The sequence below is a fragment of the Hyposmocoma kahamanoa genome, unplaced genomic scaffold (genome assembly GCF_003589595.1).
Source record: "Hyposmocoma kahamanoa isolate Upper Pololo Valley unplaced genomic scaffold, ASM358959v1 224, whole genome shotgun sequence".
In the NCBI taxonomy this organism is placed as follows: domain Eukaryota; kingdom Metazoa; phylum Arthropoda; class Insecta; order Lepidoptera; family Cosmopterigidae; genus Hyposmocoma; species Hyposmocoma kahamanoa.
Window position 1 is genome coordinate 3779981 of NW_020653743.1, and position 20515 is coordinate 3800495.

Consider the following 20515-nt stretch of genomic DNA (forward strand, 5'->3'; position numbering starts at 1 on the left):
TTCTTGCTTGTACTTTTATTTTGTGTGATTAAGTGATTACTGAAATTATTTTAGTTCTTCAACGAATTAAAATAATTTCATAAACACAATTAGTTACCATTGGCAATTTAATGTCAACAATAATAAGAACTAAATGTACCAACGGGTTTATATTACACGAACAAGTAATGTACGACAGGTCACTTATTTGAACGTGTCATTGTTCTTTTTTAATCTATCGTCAAGTTCGAATTTCAAAAACCTTTTCCACGTTTGCGTGCAAATTTCTTAGGAGAAAGAAAGCCTTTCCGAGCTAGAGAGGTGGAAAAGTTGTTTGTGTATTTATTATTAGTTTATACCGTCTTTTGTGTAGAATGTTCCATGAATGGGGCCAATGCACAGTGACTTCACAGCGCTAGTCAGCTATCAAGGATTAGTAATACATTGCTTGTCAGGTTAGTGGTGCTGATTTGCGCCTAAACATTAATACGTAATGTATGTATATGTTTTTTCTAAAATACTTTTGGCGTGTTGTGTAATGATATTTGCCACAGATATATTGTTATGTTACCTACAATAATATTTAAAATGATTTTCAATTTTTTTTTAATATTGTGTACATGGCGACTGCACAATGTACGAAAAATCCATACCTATAGGTTTATGCACATTGTTTTGTTAATTGTAAAGTGTAATAATAAATAAATAAATAAATAAAAAAGGTACATATATCGCCAGTTCGAGAATATCTATATTATCCGTATCACAGATTCAGTAGTACCTATATTGATTGCTATTGTTAAATTGAATACTATTAAGTCTTGGAAAACTAGCAACAACGTCACAGGGGCTATCAACGTATCTATAATAACGACATGATTGATATTATACACATCACAGATTCGCTAGTATATTGATTGTTAAATCTAATGTTATTGAGACCTGGAATACTAATAACAATGTCGACAAAACTATCGACATTTTAGATAATATCGATTTAATGTAATATTATTGAGGTCTGAATTTTTTTTAAACATAATATCAAGTGACAAGTCGTGCACCTCATGGTAAGCTAAGCGCCTGTCCATAACAGTTGCAGTGCCGCTCAGAGCTTTAAATCGCAAAGATTTGTGACGCACTGTCACTGCGTCCGTCACCCTGACACATAAATTGACAAGTTGAAAACTGGAACACAGTAATGCTGACATTACTGTTTAGCGGCAGTTATAGATAAGTTTATAACAATATCGATAGATTTTATCACCAGTTCGATAATACCGATATTATCGAAGTTAAAATTGGCTAATTATGTTCGTTGTTAGAGTAATGACACATAGAAACAACAATGTTCATATTAACCATATACGTCCCACTGGCCTTTAATGTGCAACCTATTATTTTTAATATTTAATAGTAACTTCTGCCTGCGTTTATTTTTATATTTAAAAAGTATCCTACGTTTTACTCCAAATTACGAACAGTTTACTTGAGCTCTTGACTATGAAATTCTAAAATTAACCATTAAACGTTAAAAATGTTGAACTACCAACAGTGTATTTCAATGTTTTAAACCGGGCTTACAACAAAGTTGGGCCACACTTCGGCTTTATCCGAGTATGATCCGGGTATTATCGGCCGCTGTTCACACTACATTGTGCTCTATACACTATGTTGTTTAAATATTTAAAAGTACAACAATAAGGCTACACAGTCTAAGATTAAGTGATATTGGCCAGACTAGTCTGACCATCAATCTGGGTAACGGGAAACACTGATGTGTTGATTCTTCGTGTCGTGTCATATTTGCTTTTTTTAAGAAAAACAACGTTTCGGGCCCTTTACAAGTCTTCTAGTCACAGCTGACTAAGATGATAAAGTCATCAACCAGTCATATCTAATATTAATAAAAATCACCCTATTTTTCACTATAGTTACAAAAGTTATTAATTAAGTACCGAAATTCTTCACGTTACCTATTTTTGCCGCCAAGTAGTAATGTCAGCATTACTGTGTTTCGTTTTTGAAAGGTAAGGATACTGATGCAATTACAGATACATGGGATTTGTCAACCTATGTCTATATTGTCTTGGTAGTCGGCCATGGTGGTGTAACATCGTGATATTTAATAAACTTCATTAAGAAGCAAGTTTACAACAAGGTTTACAGCAAGGTTACAACTTTTCAGGAGATTTAAAGATTCTACAAATGAAATTACTTAGTCGATAATTTTTTGTGCTTAAATAGGAGAGTTATTATTACATTTCACAAATATATAATTTCTAGTCAGTTGCAGTAGAGCTCCTTGTGAAAGAGTTCGTCGAGGTGAAATTACAGGCACATGGGTCTATGTCTCAGGGCGACGGGCGCAATAGCGGTACCCAACAGATCTTTGCGATTTAAGGCTCTGAGTGGCACTGCAACTGTTATGGACAGGCGTGTAACTTACCATCAGGCGCTCGACTTGTTCGTCCCGTCACTTGATATTATATAAAAAAAAACCTTATTTTTAATTTCCCAAAGAACATTTCAACGTACGCGCATAATATCGCGCGTAATATTTTGTCAAACGAATGTCCGTTTTACAAAATATTTTATTTTATTTTAACAATATGAATTTTTATTAAATTAAATTTATTCTTAATTTCTCGTGAAAATTAGGGTAAATTAAAACATATTAATTAGTACATCTAATTTCATTCCTAAAGTAAATATGAAATGAGTATTTCCTAAAGTACGTTATAATTACATTACAATCTGCCTCCGTGGCCGAACGGTTACCATGCCGGACTGCCACGCAGAGGTCCCAGGGTCGATTCCCGGGCCGGGAGAAATATTTGTATGGCCTACATTTATTTCTCTCGTGAGTTTGGGTGTAATTTATGGTTGTCTATGTGTGTGTCCATGGCACCCGCGACACAGGGTTTCCTTAGTGCGGGGCTATGTTGAGTGTGAGGGTTATTATTATTATTATTATTATTATTATTATTATTATTATAATCTAGCCAAATGTAAGCCTAATAAGTATATTTATATTTTACTTAATGTAATATATTCTTCGTCTTTTTGAGGTACCATCTCCTACCGGAGGTCGGCTGTCATTATGGCTAACTGTATTTTAGACGCAGCTGGATGGAACAAGGATCTTGTGCTCAGGTTGAACCATATCCGGAGATTCTAAAGCCACTACCTACGCCTTCTTCCAGGTGATCGTTTTCCCTGTATCTTTCATTACATAATTAGTCGGAGCAGGACGTATTTATCGTTACCAAAGTACCGTAGCTTGCGTTTTTTCAATACTCAAGATCTCTAATTTCTGCAATACTGATTATCACTAGTATCAGGTTTCTTACCACGGTATGACTTCTTTTTATTTTCCCGATATTTCGGAACGGTTGCACGCTCCATGGTCACGGGTTGACTGGACGGCGGCAGATGACAGCTTTATGAGCAGACATATCTGTCTACCCTCTTGCGCTGTCGACGACTACCTTCATCGCGATTTGTTGTAGCGTTACCATTGTCACTCACTTTTTTTTTTTCACACAAACCACACTCACTGTATCCACACGTGAAACTGAACTCGAGGTGTTTTTGTTTTTATTACTGCACGCACTAAAGACCGAATTCGGATTAAAATCTATATTCTGCAATACTCTTTCATTAGACACTATCCGTCCACGATGTTTGTTCATATTTTTTTTTAGTTATGGTCCAGGACTCTACGCCACACAGAAGAACCGAAAACACGTAGCCACGTGCCAAAATATCTAACAAAAGTAATAAATAATTGAACAAATTAAACAAAGTATTTACCCACTGGCAATTGTCTTGTAACGTATTAAGGCGGAGACACATTTATCTTGGGATCTTTTCATTCTGTATCATATTAAATTTAATTTAATCATACACTAACACTACGATACTTCCAATTATTTTGGCAGTTTTAATCGTCTACATCTGTGTGGTCAAGGATCTGAATGGCCTCGACGTTCACATGATGGTGGAGCCTGCGTTTATAACAGCAGTAGAGCTCCTTGTGAAATAATTCGTGTAGGTAAGTTTTGGCACCATATCTACAGTTGCCCCCAAGCAGTAATGGGAAGTTTTGAAGGGCAAGGGTGCTGGTGAAATTACAGGTACACGGGACTTGTCAACCGATGTCTCAAGCTGATGGGTACAGTTGTAGTGCCCCGCAGCATTGTTATGGGCGTGTCGCTGGCCATCAGACCCACGACTTGTTCGTCGCGTGCCTTGACATTATAAATAATTGTAAAAAAAAAAATGTTCGTGGAATCTATTTGCCAAGTTTTATTGAAATGGGTTACCGGAATCATCCCCTAGTTTGCAACCCTTAGAGGTGGAATATTTTCTTCACATATTCCTTTTTTGTGACAACAAAAGATTAATAAAAAAAACAGTCAAATGAGATGAGAGATGAGAATCTCCCCTGTTTTGAAATCGGTGAAAAAAGGAGTTAAATAGGGGCCTTTACACATGACGATAACAATTTATGAACCCGTTCTGAAATAAATTATTATTATTTATCTTATATTATGTCAGGAACGGGCGCCTGGCATATTGCAGACTTAGAGCGTATCGTCTGACATGAGAGAGTTTTGGAAATACCAAAGTTCAACACTGGAGTATATTAGTGTGATAGCTTTATGTAATACAAGCAAAGCTGTGGGCGTCTACAAATATTACAATACGAGTTAATAACTTTAATACAGCCTAATGGTCATCATTAGATAGCTTTTTGTCTGTGTTTTTGTTTGTCCAGTTTACTAGCGGAAGCTGAGGTCATAAGCTTAATGAGTTTTTGAATTTACTCAATGTGTGGGTTGATTGCTTTTAGTTTGAAGTAAGGAAAAAATACCTAATGATGTAGGGAATTATCTCCTGATGTTTAATATTAAACTTAACACCGGAATACATTTGCTTATAGTACAAATCCTTGTAAAAACCAGAGCTACGGAATAGTAAATGCACTATAACATAGGTTCCCAAACTTTGTTTCACCGCCTACTGTCACCTACCGCCACCATAAAAAAGAATTAAAAACATGTATTTTTTATTTTTATTTAACACAATCACAAGGAAAAAAATGTAACGTAGTTTAATTTATATAGATAATTCAGGTTTTCTTTTTCAAATGCGGTAGCACCCATTGGACAGCATCAACGCCCCCCAATAGCTTCCGAAGCCCCTACCGCCCCCTAAGACTCTTCGGCGCCCACTGGGGGGCCACATTAGGTAGGTAGGTACCACTTTGGGAAACTATGCAATAGAAATTCTTAGTTTGCTTGGCACGTATGGCAACAGTACGCAAAGTTCCGCATTCCGCCATTTTGACTTAATACGTTATGGCGGCAATTTACATGGCTACTGGTTGTTTGAAGTACTTGGAAAACTGTATGACGTACATGCAGACACTGACAAATATGACCAAATAAGGACTCACAATTATGAATATGACCACAGTGTGGACGGTTTACTAGCGTATTTGCCTATTTGGCTCTTTTGATGCTCGTTGAGAAACCCACCAGCGCGCGGTAACGCGAGTTTGGTGTACTGTATTTGTCGAATAGGCAAACAAGGCAAATATTTTGTCACACTTGCTATGTACACATAGTGATTGTCAAATATACAAATAGAAATGTAAAGTGTTACGTAAGTGTTAGTGTGAGATGTGTGACGTAGCGAGGAAAAAATCCACTAATTGGATTACTTCATTTTCCTAACCACGTTTAGCGTAGCTCCGGTGGAAAAGGGTTAGCGGAGCTAAGGATTGGTACATACAAAATAGCGAGAGATGTGTACGAGGAATGTGTGGAAAACGGTGTAGGAAACTAGAGTTACTCAAAGTATGATACTAACTGACACTGACACGTCGCCACTGCTCACCCTATCACAACGTACCCCGCCCGCGCATTGCTGAAAAGAGTCCCTAACGCAACCTCTCACCGCCTCGCTACCTCGCACATCTCTGGTGCAAAGGCAGCCTTATGGTCGTGTCAATTTCTCGCGCAAAGCCTTGAAAAATATAACTTTATTATGCAAATGATAGCCGTACTTGTAATATTAATAATGGCGGTGTTTTATATCATCAGGAAGTCTTACATAATTTTAATAAATTTTTCATTTTGTGTTTATCGTAATTTTTTTGTTACAAGAAACGAAAGTAAATACCCACAGAAAAACATTTAAAATATGTAAAAAAGGCAAGGCAGAGATAGTCTCAAGTACAGACGGCAGCATATAAGCTGCCATCTGTAATTTTAGTAGCAATAGAGCACCTTGCTAAAGAATTTGTTGTAACCTTACCTATTTCTGCCGCAAAGCGTTAGTCGGAATGTTAACGCGTTTCGATTTTGGAGCGTAAGGGTGCTGGTGAAATTACACGTGCATGGGACTTATCAACTTACGTCTCAAGGTGACAATGCCCCTCAGATCTATGTGATTTAAAGGTCTGAGTAGCACAGCAACTGTTATGGACAGGCGTGTCGCTTATCACCAAGGCACCAAAAACATAATTATATTTAAACAATTTAAATTTATTGTAGTACAAAAGAAACCACATGGGTTCAAGGTTGCCGTACGGTAGGGTAAGTTCAGATATGTCCGACTCGTTAAATAACTTTAACTGCTTTTAAATATAGTGTTTTGAGCTCTGCCTTATGCTATTTAAAACGGATGTTTAACCACTTGCCACGTAGCCGCGTTTAGTTAGTGGACGGCAAAAGGACTACATTTGACAGAGGTTTTACTCTTTAATTGACTCTAGAACCTTACACATCAGTTCGTACCATTACAGCAAAAAAACACTCACAAACACGGAGGCGATATTCGAATAATCTCAGTACATAGTACTAAAAAAACCGACCTTAAAAGTACGTGGAATTACGTCTATTTGCTAAATTTTATTGAAATATCCTTAAATTCGCCATGTACAGGACTTAACACTGGAGATAATAAAAATCGGTTTTTCGCTACTCAAAGAATATTGAGAGAAAAACGCCTTGAACTGGAGAAATAGCAAAATAAACCATTCAAATAATTGCTCCTTAAGAAAATTTAGGCGCTATTTATCATGTCGCATGTCAAAGGTTTTGGAAAAGATCGTGGTGAAACAATTGACAAACTTTTTAGAAAAGAATAAAATTCTTCCTACTACACAATCTGGTTTTAGGAAAAAGCATAGCACAGCAACTGCCATGGTCCACGTTGTTGATGATATCTTAACTGCTCAAGACAGTGGACAGGGGACCTTGTTGACACTGTTAGTTTTTTCCAGAGCCTTTGACTGCATAAATGTCAACTTACTGTTATCAAAGCTTCATTATTACGGGTTTAGTGAGTCTACCGTTAAATAGTTTGACAGCTATCTAAAGAATCGATTTCAGTGCGTAGAACTGTCAAACCAGAGCGGATCAAAATTACTATCGGAGTCACGTGACGTCACACGAGGAGTGCCTCAAGGCTCAATTTTGGGTCCGATCCTTTTTATTATCTACAGTGCCGATGTGGTGCAACATATTAAACACTGTAGATATCATATTTATGCTGACGATATACAGGTTTACATTTCATGTAAACCATGTGATGTTCGTACAGCTGCGGATAAGTTAAACGAAGACTTAGAACGTGTAGCCCTTTGGGCTGAATCAAATGCGTTAGTACTAAATGGCAATAAATCCAAATACATGATTTTCGGTACAAGAAACCAAATAGCAAAAATCGTAGATCACGGAGTTACTCTGGCCATTAGGGGTGAGGTCATTGCACGAGTAAGTGAGGCTCGTAACCTTGGTCTCGTTATGGACGAACATCTTCGCTTCGAAAATCATGTACTGGGAACGGTTCGAAATTGTTTTTATAGATTAAAGATATTGTATAACATTAGGAATTATCTAACAGTACAAACGCGTGTTAAATTATGTGACTCGTTGGTTTTATCTAAGTTTAACTATATGGACGTTGTTTACGGGCCGCGTCTACTAGCGCATACGCAGAAGCAAATTCAACGAGTGCAGAATGCATGTGCAAGGTTCTGCTTTAATGTACCACCACGCATGCACGTAACTCCTTATATTAACGAAGCAAATATTTTAAAGATGAGAGCGCGGAGAGATTTACATTTGGCAACTTTGTTGTTTGGCGTTATCAAATACGAGGTTCCGCCTTATCTGGCTAAAAAGTTGGTATGGTCACGCGACGTAAAAACCTCCTTCACCAGAACGTTGAACTGGACGATGGTAGTACCACGCCACCATACCGCTGCATTCCGTGGCAGTTTCAAGTTCACCGCAGCGAAGATATGGAACGTCCTGTTGCCTCCGCCACTTCGTAGTCTGAAATCAGTGCACACTTTTAAAATCAATTATAGAAAATATCTCTTGGATAACCAAAAAAGAACAGTGTGTTTTCACTTGTGCACTTACCGCGCTGGTTTCGACTCATAGCATTGGTGTACGGCGGCCGATATCTTCATTGTTATCGCTGCGGTTTTCGTGATAGGGCAGTTGAGGCATGCTCCTTGAAATTTATTCAATGATTATTAATTATTTTATTTTTATTTTTTAATATTTTTTATATATAATCCAATCTAATTAATCTGATGTTTTGATTATTTGTTAATTTAATGATCATGTTCCATCATTTATGTTTGTATTTATAATATAAATTTATAAGAGCTCGATATTATACAATACTTACAAAATACTTTAGAAATATACAATACTTTAGAAATACACTAGTAATAGCTCTAATCGTAATAATACGTACCGTTATGGTGTAGGACACTGCGTGTTTCATTCTGTAAACAAAACAACGGAGCGAACTGCGTTGTGCTGGCTGTCGAATAGCGTCCCCTCCCCCTTACTTCTCCCCGCGCACCTTTCGTCACAATCCGACTCGGACGAGGATCGAGAATAATTTTATTTGTTAGATAATTACGTTACCACACTATAAACACACACAGAGGGTATATTCATATTTTATATATATATTTTTGTTATATTTATGTAGATTTAATATAATATAACACACACAGCAGTAACACAATGCACAAAATACACTTACATAGACAAATATTTAAGTAGGTAGTTTATTTTATTTTGCGACACACACGTCCGTCACTCATCTCGGATCAGGGCTCATTGAAAACCAGCGCCACAGTCAATTCTGGCTGTGGTAAAAGCTGAATGTAGTCCTTTTGCGTATGCCACGACTGCACAAATGACTGAACAATTTGTTGTTATTTTGCTTTTTTTTTTCCTTTTTTGTTTGTTTTGATAATTTTAATGTTTTCTTTTTTCATTTGTTTGTTTTACGTATGTCTATTTTGTTTATTAATTATTATTACTGTTATTATTTTTAATTTTAATGTTCATCGTACTGTGTTATAATTCATTTTTTTTTGTATCATGTGTTGTGGCGTCGCAATAAATGTCTATTCTATTCTATTCTATTCTATTCTATTCTATTTATAAAAATGAATCTTCATGCGTGAATAGCCACCCTTAGAGGTGGATGATTTCTTTCAAAATGAAATGGGACCACTATGGAAGTACCCCCTTCCCAACAAAAAAAGGATCATGAAAATCGGTTCACAAATACCGGAGTTATCGCGTAACATACATACAAAAAAAAATATACGGTCGAATTGAGAACCTCCTCCTTTTTTGAAGTGGGTTAACAAAAGTGTATAGCGTCATGTGCTGCCGTCTGTACAACATTACGGCAGAATGCAAAGCATTCCAACGAAGGCTCTCAGAGAGTTAAACAGTGCTGTTTAACTCTTAAACGCATACTTTTGTTCACGGGATTATACTGCAAAATATGTGCATAGTTCATTGTTTTAAAGTTTGTTTAGATGCGCTTTGTTGTCTACAACCTTCATGACCAAGAAGTGCAATATGCATGCAATATGCTAAATGAATTGAAACGCTTTTTTTAAACAGCAGTTGAACACGGCTTTTATGTTGTTCTCCAGCGTGCAGGTTCCTTAATGTAAGTACGTACACATAAGACCAAAAAAATGTACGATCTTAATAAAGCTACTTTCATAATTTACCTCAAAATTACCCATCTCATATGCACGTGTCGTAAAAATTCAAATCAAATGATATTGGCACAGCGTTACGGTACCATTGCCTCTTTCTCTGATTTAACAAAAAAAATACTTATTCTTATTGCGACCGTGGCGTCGTACGCACGTGCCTTGATGGTCGTAAAGGTGCTAGTGATGAAAAATTATCGATAAATTTAGGATTTTGTGTATTTAAACCATTTACTTGCAAACATATTAACAACGTAATAAAGTAAGACTATCTAAAACATACATACATTACACATTTGTATTTCGGGCCTGTTTCGCACATTTAATCAACGATATAGTCCATGTATAATTTCATGCTACAAAAATAAAACAATAATAAAAGTATGTAAAATCTGAATTATTTTTAAATAAATAAATAATCTATTATCATCGTCAACCCGTGTAAATACACATCCCAGTGCTGGGCAAGTGTTTCTTTTCAGGCGAGGGTTTAGGCCATAGTCCGCCACGCTGGCCTAATGCGGGTTGGGGACTTTACACGTTATCCGAGGAATGTGAACCTTCTTTGATATGCAGGCTTCATCACAACGTCTTCGTTCATCGAAATATCATGGCAAATTTCTATTTAAATTTCGCACATAAATTCCGACTAACTCAGATGTGCGAGGCCGGAATCGAACCCATGGCTTCTGCTTACAAAGTCACGGCTTTTATATTGAATACTCTTCTATTTAACGAAACATAGTATATAAAAAGGCATATTTTTGTTGTATCGTGGGATAATGTTACTATATTGTTTGGTTTTCAGTTACGAATACAATCGACTTCTAGATGATTCTCGAAAAAATAAACTATAACATCAATCCAGGAAGGTCAACATCTGACTATGGCCATTACAGCTCTAATTCATTATCAATATTTTTTGACATACGTCCGGAAATAGACCTCGTGTAAATTATCGATAAATCCCATCGACATTTTATCATCACTAAACTTTTATTCGTGGGTTTTACATCGTACCTTTACAGGCGGCGAAAGTGTTAAGTAATTTCGCACTTGTGACCATTTTACGCATTTTGCGTAGATCTTTCGTAGATTTTACGTAACATATTACGTATTTACGGTGTATTTTACGATTACTGTTTAGGGTTTGTTTTGGATAATTTGGCCTTTACCTTCTATCGTTAAGGGTTCAGAAGTTGTTCAACTCGTAGTGCTTTTCCTTTTTTGTTGAGGAAAGTACAGTCTCAATTTGATATTGACCACATCAATCAGACGTTTTTATTACACATGTAATGTTAACGATCTTTGTACAACGAAATTTCAGATACTCATACTTGAATTGTCAATTAATATTGGTTGAAACAATGATCGTATATACATAATATAATAAGATCATTGGATTGAAAGAAAAGACATTCAGTATAATGTTTGTTTTTTTGATAATATCAAGTGACGAGACGAATAAGTCGTGCACCTGTTGGTGAGCGACACGCCTGTCTATAACAGTTGCAGTGCCGCTCAGAGCTAAATCACAAAGATCTCAAGTGCACTGCTACTGCGTTCATCACCCTGAGACATAGGTTTACAACCTTAGCGTTTACCAGTTACCACGAATCTGAATTCTATTTACTAGGCAGCAACATTTATATTCTAGACTAAATTCAAACCAGACTCGCCCGCGTGCTCGGGACGCTCATTTAAGTTAAAACGTAAAAGCTAAAATAAATAGAGAGTATTTTGCCATTACAGAAGACTCCGCCCGGTGACCGCGCGGGGTAAGCGCGATGAAATTCGTGATGAATAAATGCGTCCTTAACCCTTCAAAACTGTTTAACACGGCTTCTAAAATGGCAAATTGTTCACAAGTTACATTTTGTATCCAAGGTACAGTGCTCAATATCTTCGAGATTACGGAACTTTTGAAGCGCATGTCGCCATCGAGTATTAGTTTTCCAAGATTTTTTACTTACAAAAACTCGCTTCTAAAATTCATGGTCATTGTACCATGAAGTCATCATACATTCTCCACGGTAGCAACCGCGACGTACATCACCACACGGTGAGTAATTTGTTAAACCACACGCTTCGTAATTATTCCGACACCTCATCGTTTCGTGGATTAAAGAAATTTTAATTTATGAGTTAGATCGGAGATACGAATTCGGTCCTAATTTTAACACCAGAAGGCCAAACAGGTTTGTCTGTACAATGGCGGTAGTTTATCTTAATTACGTCTAGTCTTTTGTAGCTTATCAGTAATTTAAATGTAACTAATATTAGTAATGATTATTATTTAAGAAAATGTCCGGGAACTTGTTTTAGACCCGCATTTTTAGTTCTTATCTCGACTCAGTGTCATTCGACATTAACACTACTACATATATTATACCACAATCACACTATTTTTTATTAAATTGTAAGGTTTAGTAATCTCGTCTGTTTTTTGCAATTGTATCGTTAATTGTAAAAGTGGTAAAACTCCATATTTTTGTTATTATGTCCGACGTAATTGGTTGATGACTGCACCACCTCAGTCAACCGTGACCATGGGACCCTGTAAAGGGCCCGAAACTTTGGTTTGTTTGCAAAAAACAAATATACGCGATTTAAATGCGGAAAAATGGCTTCATTTCCTATATGTAACAATCGTAAAAACCTAAGAACTCAATAGGTATCACATTTAATCATATCTTTCATTATAAATTGCACTTGGACTCCAGATCTCGACGAGTCTTCATGTTACTAAAGCTGCTAAATAATCATCATAAAAGTGAAGTAAGTCAGAAAATTTAATTACAAGGAGATAATTCCCATTTGCAATGAACAACACATATGTCATTCGACCACGCGCTACAAGAATACGGCAGAAACGAACAGTTCAGTCTATCTAGGGCGAAATCTTCGTGGATTGTGGATTTTTTCTGCAAATAGCTCGCAATATGAATTATTCGTTATAATACGATTTTGGATTATCGTAAGAATCGCCTCCTCTCGCGAATTCAGTGACCTTTAATGTTTTTGCTAGTATATATTTTCCTTTGTTTTCTGCCCAAATTATTTACTTTTTAAGTCACACTGTACGAAACTTAAAGGCTTTTTGAGCGGCTTTAGAGTGTTTTTAATTAATGTGTTGTTAACAAGTAATTTGATTATTGTGTTATTAATGTATTCTGTAATGAGTTAATGATGTCGGATGGTACAATGGAACATGTTGATAAGCACTGAAACTTATTATTCTTTGAGGTCATGAAACTAGAAACTATCTCAGTGTTATTCATCCATGTCATTAATAGTAGATTGTGTCCGTAGAGTACTGTCTTAAATCAAATTAGATGGTCCGGCAAAAGAAACCTCAACACAATTTTAACATCTTCACTTATATTATCACTGATTCTTGCTGTTCATAATTCAGTAATTGTACTTATAAAGAATATAACAGTCTATGCTCGCTCCTTAACGTATTTACCAACTCTACTATCTCGTTTCTCACAATTTGCCTCCATTTGTGTTTATAAAACAAACTTTATTTTCTCTTATTTACATTGGAACCTCACCTTTGCCACTCAGAATTTAGGTTCAATACTGTTAAAATTGTAACAACATAATAGCAAAACAATTCTATTGTTTGTCTGTCGTGGTATGACAATGATAGATCTACTTAATTCTGGTACAGTCGGCCGCGATTAAGGCGGATGATGAAAATCCTGCGATACCAAATGGACGGCGCATTTAAAGTTTCAAATTATACTGGATTGTTTACTGAGGTAATTATGGAAGAGACAAGCTTAAACCTTGGTCTCAGTGACAAAGGGTTGATATTTGAAAAAGATAAAAGATAATACATACACATATACATCAGTAGCGAGGCATGAAAATTGTCTTTAGTGATGCCGGAGCAAAACAAACAACACTTGCCTTAACAAACTTATTAGCACACAAGATACTAGTACATTTTATTTCACAAGTTAATTATTCTACACGTAAAATTAAGCATAAAATGCATTGACTTACAAATAAATGGACGACGGGTCTAATACAAAAACCACGAATAAAATGTCCCAAGTCAACCTATTCAAACGTAGTGACATGTAAAGGAATATGAAAAAGCTAAAACGTTGAATTTAAATTGTAATGTCATCGCAGTACTGTCTAATTTTGCTAGCTTCGCTGTCAGTCGAACAAACGAAGACTAAAGCGTGAATGACGCTCTGTATACGATTTTAACGCCCTATAAGTTCGGACACTTTTTAGCGCGGACCCGACGTCCTTATAATTGTAAGTCAATGATAAAATGTAGTAATTTTGATATAATATGATACGTGGAAAATTTTAGGCTAGTCGGTGGGAATCGAGTTTTATGGACGCCTCCTCATTAAGATAACATACTCATATGTTTACCAGAATCTGATGGTACTTAGATAAATTTAAATTCATTACAAAGGGCTACTAAATCGTTTGAGGTTTATTCCAAACACCTCTAAGCAACATTTATTTTAGTGGAATATATTCTATATACAGAGTTACAAGAACAACAACAAGGTCAACATATACGTCCAATTGCTGGAGGATTTAGGCCACAGACCGCTTGTACTCATCCGGGGAAGTACTGTCACCTTACCTATTTCTGCCGCCAAGCAGTAATGTCAGAATTACTGTTCCAGTTTTGAAGGTACTGGTGAAATTGAGAGTGAAAATGAGACTTGTTGTCTCACGGTGACAGGCGCAGTGGGAAAGCGCTTCAGATTTTTGCGAGTGACACTGCAACTGTTATGGACAGGCGTGTAGCTTACCATCAGGAGCACGACTTGTCCGTCCCGTCACTTGATATTATAAAAAAAAAACTTCATTTCCAAAGGTTGTGAATAGAGTTGCAACGAATATTCAGCCAAATGCCGGATACTTAAATACAAGAGAAAGGAATAAGAAAAACATGGTAAATATGAACATAGTAAGTACGTAGTAAATTTACGAAAGCGTAATATTTTGTTTCTTTATCTAAAATATCAAAGGAAATGTTACATAACTAAGTTATTTTTCTAAGTAATCTAAGAAAGGTAACATATCAAATGAAAACTACCAACTTATTGTGCAGTTTACTCATAAATAAATAAAAAAATGGTCGCAGTAGAGATTTTTGTCAAAGAGTTCGTCCAAGGAAGTACTGCTTACCTATTTCTACCACCAAGCAGTAATGTGAGCATTGAAAGCTAGGTGCTGGTGAAGTGCCTGTAGGCACATGAGACTTGTGAACGTATGTCTCCAAGTAGTCTGGCGCCCCGTGGCAGTGCCGCTCAGATTTAAAGCTCTGAGTGCCACTACAACTGTTATGAACAAGCGTGTCGCTTACCACCAGGCGCACGACTTGTTCGTCTCGTCACTTGGTATTATAAAAAAAAATTGTAAAATAAATAAATTAAAAAAAAAACTTATGGAAACGGAGGTTTCAAACAATAAACGGAAGTCAACGGTAGGCGATAATATATTTTTTTTTGTAAAAATAATAATGTATTGTCGTGTCTTTTTTAGATTTTAAGGGCACTGACACTGCGCGCTTAGACAAGTTGACAAGTCCCATGTACCGGTAATTTCACCAGCACCCTTACCCTTCAAAACCGAAACGCAGTAATGCTAAATTACTGCCTGGCGGCAGAAATAGGAAAGATGGCAGTACTTTCCTGGACGAACGCTTTGACAATGAGATCTACTGCCACTAAATTCCTTCTGTCTGATCATTGACCTACCAACAAAAAGTGATGCTAAAAGAAGAAGTATAATTAGATCATCACGATGTGTTTTTTCATCGTCCTCGAGAGATATTGCTACCAAACGTCGACAAGGTCATAGATAGATTCGAACTGTGGAAGAAACTACCGTTCGTCTCACTGGGCTGCCGCTTCTTTGTACTATTACGATTTCAACGCTAATACATCACAATTATATAAATTGCGAAGAGCCGTGAGAAAAAACGGGCACTTCAGAAAGAACAAATTTGGTGGCAGGAGCAAATTGGGTTTCGTATTTCTCGTAAGGTATTTCTTACGAGGTCGACGTTCAATCAAATAAATTCGTTAATGTCTCACCGGCTTAGGAGACGACGAAAATGTATTGTTTTTAAGCTTCGCTGCCTAAATCGATCAAGCAGAAAACAATACCCTATCGCGGGCTAGGAATAGATCTCTTGTACTGTCAGTAAAGTTACCGCCATAAGGGCATTTTTCGCTAGCAAGTAACAACGATCTAAGCGGCCAGCCGTAATTTGTTTGTTCTTCTCAACCGACGACGTTATGGATTTACCGTATTATTTTTTTTAAATTTATTTAATGTAACATAATAACGCACTCTAAATGCCGTATGCCATATAAACGAGGATAAGTAATATTAGATCTATTCTTCAGATCTCTGTGATAGAGACATAGTACATTGTATTTGAAGTCATAATCAGAAAGAAGAAAAGAATTTTTTTTAATCTTTTATTTCCGTTTATCTTCTGAAATTTTGATTTCAATTGTTTGTTACAAAAACAAGTCTAATTTTTTTAACGCACCGCACTAGGGATTTACATATGTTCCTCTTAAAATATACCTATAACACAGATTACTTAATAGTTACAATATGACAGATACTCACTCTCAAACATATGGCATAATAGTCTCCTAAAGGTCTATCCACACATATCCGGGCCGTGCTCAGGTCGTGGACGTGGCTCAAAAAAATATCGTTGCGTATATTTTGTATGAACTCGTTCTCACATGTCCGTGTCCGGGCCGGCGTCGGAACGGGCCCGCAGTTCGTACAAACTAGCACGCCCCGTCCACGTCCCGGGTACGGCCCTGATGTGTGTGGATACTCCTTTAATCTGACTAAAGACACCAAGCGTTCACTACGAGGAAAAAGGAACCTACGGACGCGCTCATAGAGGTGAAAATAACGTTGCCCGCCCTGTGCAGTCGTGCGGAGCCGAATACTGAGGTTGTGCAAGAATTGTAATGTAAATAAAACTTGTATGAGCACTTGCGCCGACGGCGATACACTCAGCGGTAGGCACTTATCGCGTAACCTCGAGCGAGTGACGGAGTCCTGCCTATAACGCCAAAAGTGTATTAATAATTGTAATAAGTTAGACGGCCATAACATGCTATTTTGTGGAACAATTTCTAATGATAACATTATCGTTTTGTCTATGTGTAATTATAAAGACGGAGTTAAGCAAACTCCGACAAAAATAAAAAGGATGGACGTAGATGGTAGAGTGAAATACGTTGATTTAAAGAGACATGTTTATGGTTCGGTCTCCAGAATATAAGTGAGTAAATAATACAATATAAAATAAAATTTAAACTTAAATGCTAACCAAGCAATACGCACCACATGTTGCAGTTAGACTATAAATATATTCTATCTATACTACAAAACGATTACAAATTACAAAATTCATTCAATGTCATTTACAGGTTATGGTACCATTTTTTTTTTAATTTATTGAGTGTGGTGTTAAAGACATCAATATTAGAAAAATTCTTATTGTAGATGTTGGTGGAACGGTAAATTGTTATTATGACAAAAAAAGGACGATTTGTTTCTCAATTCGTTTCAAGGTTCGATGTTTTTGCTAAGCGTACATTTTTTCTATCACAACAACCTGCCTGCCTGTATATTCAAAACGATTTGACGTGATATGTCATCAAGGATTAGAATGAACAGGCATCTTCGCGTTCCATCTGGTGAGATTGTGGACAAGCGCGAGCCTAACTTAATTAAAAAAGAAAACTGGTCAGGTGGGTGTAGTATTCGTGCATGGAGTGTTCCGTACTTAACGACTTTTATTTTAGATAGGAAATGAAACTAATTTTTCAGATCTCAATTGCGTATATTTGTTTTTTCAAACCAACCAATGTTTCGGGCCCTTTAAAGGCCCCGTGGTCTGACTGAGATGGTAAAGTAATCAACCAGTGTATTACGTAAACTACCTTATTTTTTGTTACAAAAGTTAATAATTGATTTTGTAAGTGTAATAATCGCGAGAACTTAAGAATTCGATTTGTATTCGATTTTTCGCTAAGAATGAAGTATTGTAGGATTTTAAAGAACTCTATTTCCGTCACAATTTGATAGAGAAGTTACCCGGTTTATAATAGTGAAAGTAAAATAATTTTTATGTAATAGTACCCTGAGAAGAATGCAGAAGAGACTATAAGGGTTGCTATTTCTAAATAGACACATTTGTATCACTTACAATATGAATGTGACGATTTCAGATGTACTTTGCTTACCTATGATCACTTAGAATATGTAAAACCATCTAAGTACAACTGTTTAAAATTTCAAGACCATAATTGTAGTCATTTCTGAAATTAACAAAAGTGCCAGCACGACTCAGAAAGGCTCTTTTCACTGTTCAGGCGGTGAACCCTAAAAATCATAAAAAAATACATAAGAAAAATCTATTAAAAGTTCCTCTATCATCATCACGATTTATATTTATCAGGTAAAATGATCTTTTTGTTAATTAGTCTTCTTTAATCTTTACATAATGGGTTCACATGTCTAGAATGTAATTAATAACCCGCGATTACAGTTTTGGTCCATATTTTACGGTACGATAAGTATGGGTTGGTCCGAGTTACAAAAGTTTGCGGTGACGCAATTCAGACGTATCATCCTAAACATTTCTTCCATGGGTGTTGGTAAAAGCAAAACATTGAACTAACCCATAAGTTCCCAAAGTTTTTGGCTCCCAGTCCACGTGACGTAATTAGGCAAAATAAAAAAATTTGACCACAAAAAACAAAACAAAAAATGAAAACACGAATTTTTTATATTAACTTAAGACAATAAGTATAGTTTATGATTCAGTTTTTTTTTTTCAAATGCGGTAGCACCCCCTGGACTCCGTCCCCCGAAGACTCTTCAGCGCCCACTGAGGCATGGCAGGGACCACGTTGTGAAACTTTGAACTAACCTATTGAAAGAAGTTAGTATTAATAAGAACTAGAAGAACACAACAAGGATTTCATATTCATATAAATTATATGGACAATCACACTCCTCAGAAAATATATGCATTTTTACTAAAAATCAATCTTATCTCTGTCGCATTAAGGTGCAATGTGCTTAAATTCAACTGAATATACTACAATAATTACAATAATTAATTTGTATGGCCTATGAAGACCATATAAATATTTCTCCCGGCCCGGGAATGGAGTACATGTTTATTTCTCGCGTATGTTTGTAATTTGCAGATGTCTATGTGTGTGTGTGTGTCTGTGACACCCGCAATACAGGGTTTCCCTAGAGCGGCGATAGCACCGCTATAGGGCTGTGTACGTTATTATTATTATTTTTATTATAATTGTATAGAATAATTCATTTTCAAGCATTTTTTAATTTGTGTAACTTGCTGTATTAGCCTGATAATATAGTGAATATCTATCTATCTTTAACATGTAAAACCTGTAATGTGTAATGGAGTACAAGGTTGTATGTATTCTCGATGTTCATATTTGGTTTAGAAGGTAAAAAAGACTCGTTACACTAAATTGTTTCGACGGAGTGACCGCTAATCGCTCCCGCTACCTTTTCTGCGTTAAAAAACTAATTTGATGTAGGCGGGACAAGACATCGGAAGGCGTGGATATAATACCGGTTTTGATTAGATTCTCAGATTATTTATGATATTATATATTCATTGTTCTTTTTTTTTGGTATGCGGCTATGGTTGTGAACTTTATTTTATGATTTGAATATCACATTAACGGACATTGAATGTGTTTGTACTTATTGTTTTTTAGCGTGTTTAAATTTGCTAATAAAAACGTGTAATATATTTTATTGGACAAAGAGTTTTAAATGAAATTTTAGTTCTGGTATTAGCCGTGGTGGTAGCCTAGTAGTTTGATCTACCACCTCTGAAGCAGTTTCAGTGCACCTGTTGAGCTTTTCGGAATTCATATGCGAAATTGAATTGAATTGAGGCAAGAATGATTGGGCATTCTTTTTAGGTGTGCATGCTCCATCGTAGACCTCATCGTCACGTTTCATCAAGTGAGTTGGAGGTCTCAAAAGCCATAAATACAATTAGCCTCGAGGGCTTGAGAGTTATTTAGCTTTTTAGCCTTCTAGCCATCGCTATAAAGCGGCGAGTCCAAATGCGCACATCCGGGTTAAGAGAAATACTTTTTCTTTCTACAATTTTTTTCTACAAAAAGTTTCTAACAAAATATTATCTGTTGCAGGTACGCTTGAGAATTTGACCAACAGCAATTTTGCAACTATGCAGTAAGTTGAAACGAGTATAACACCTGTTTCCCGTGTATTTAACTTTTCTTGAAAATTTTCTTGTTAATTATTTTCGTTTTGATAAAACTTGTTCCTTGGGTATTGTTTCTAAAAGTATCATCAGTAGATTTGGTTTAAGATAGTTTTAGTAAAGTTTTCCGCTTTTTCGTACCACCAGCAAAATTGAAATCTGTT

At 36.2% G+C, this 20515-nt stretch overlaps 1 long non-coding RNA gene across 1 annotated transcript; it reads right to left on the reverse strand.

The window, feature by feature from the left end:
- Positions 1-7473: 7473 nt before the first annotated feature.
- Positions 7474-8834, reverse strand: LOC113228136. The gene is made up of 3 exons (XR_003310271.1): positions 8764-8834; positions 8421-8514; positions 7474-8330 (listed from the first exon to the last, which is right to left on the reverse strand). It is a non-coding gene; the product is annotated as an uncharacterized LOC113228136 (long non-coding RNA).
- Positions 8835-20515: the final 11681 nt, after the last annotated feature.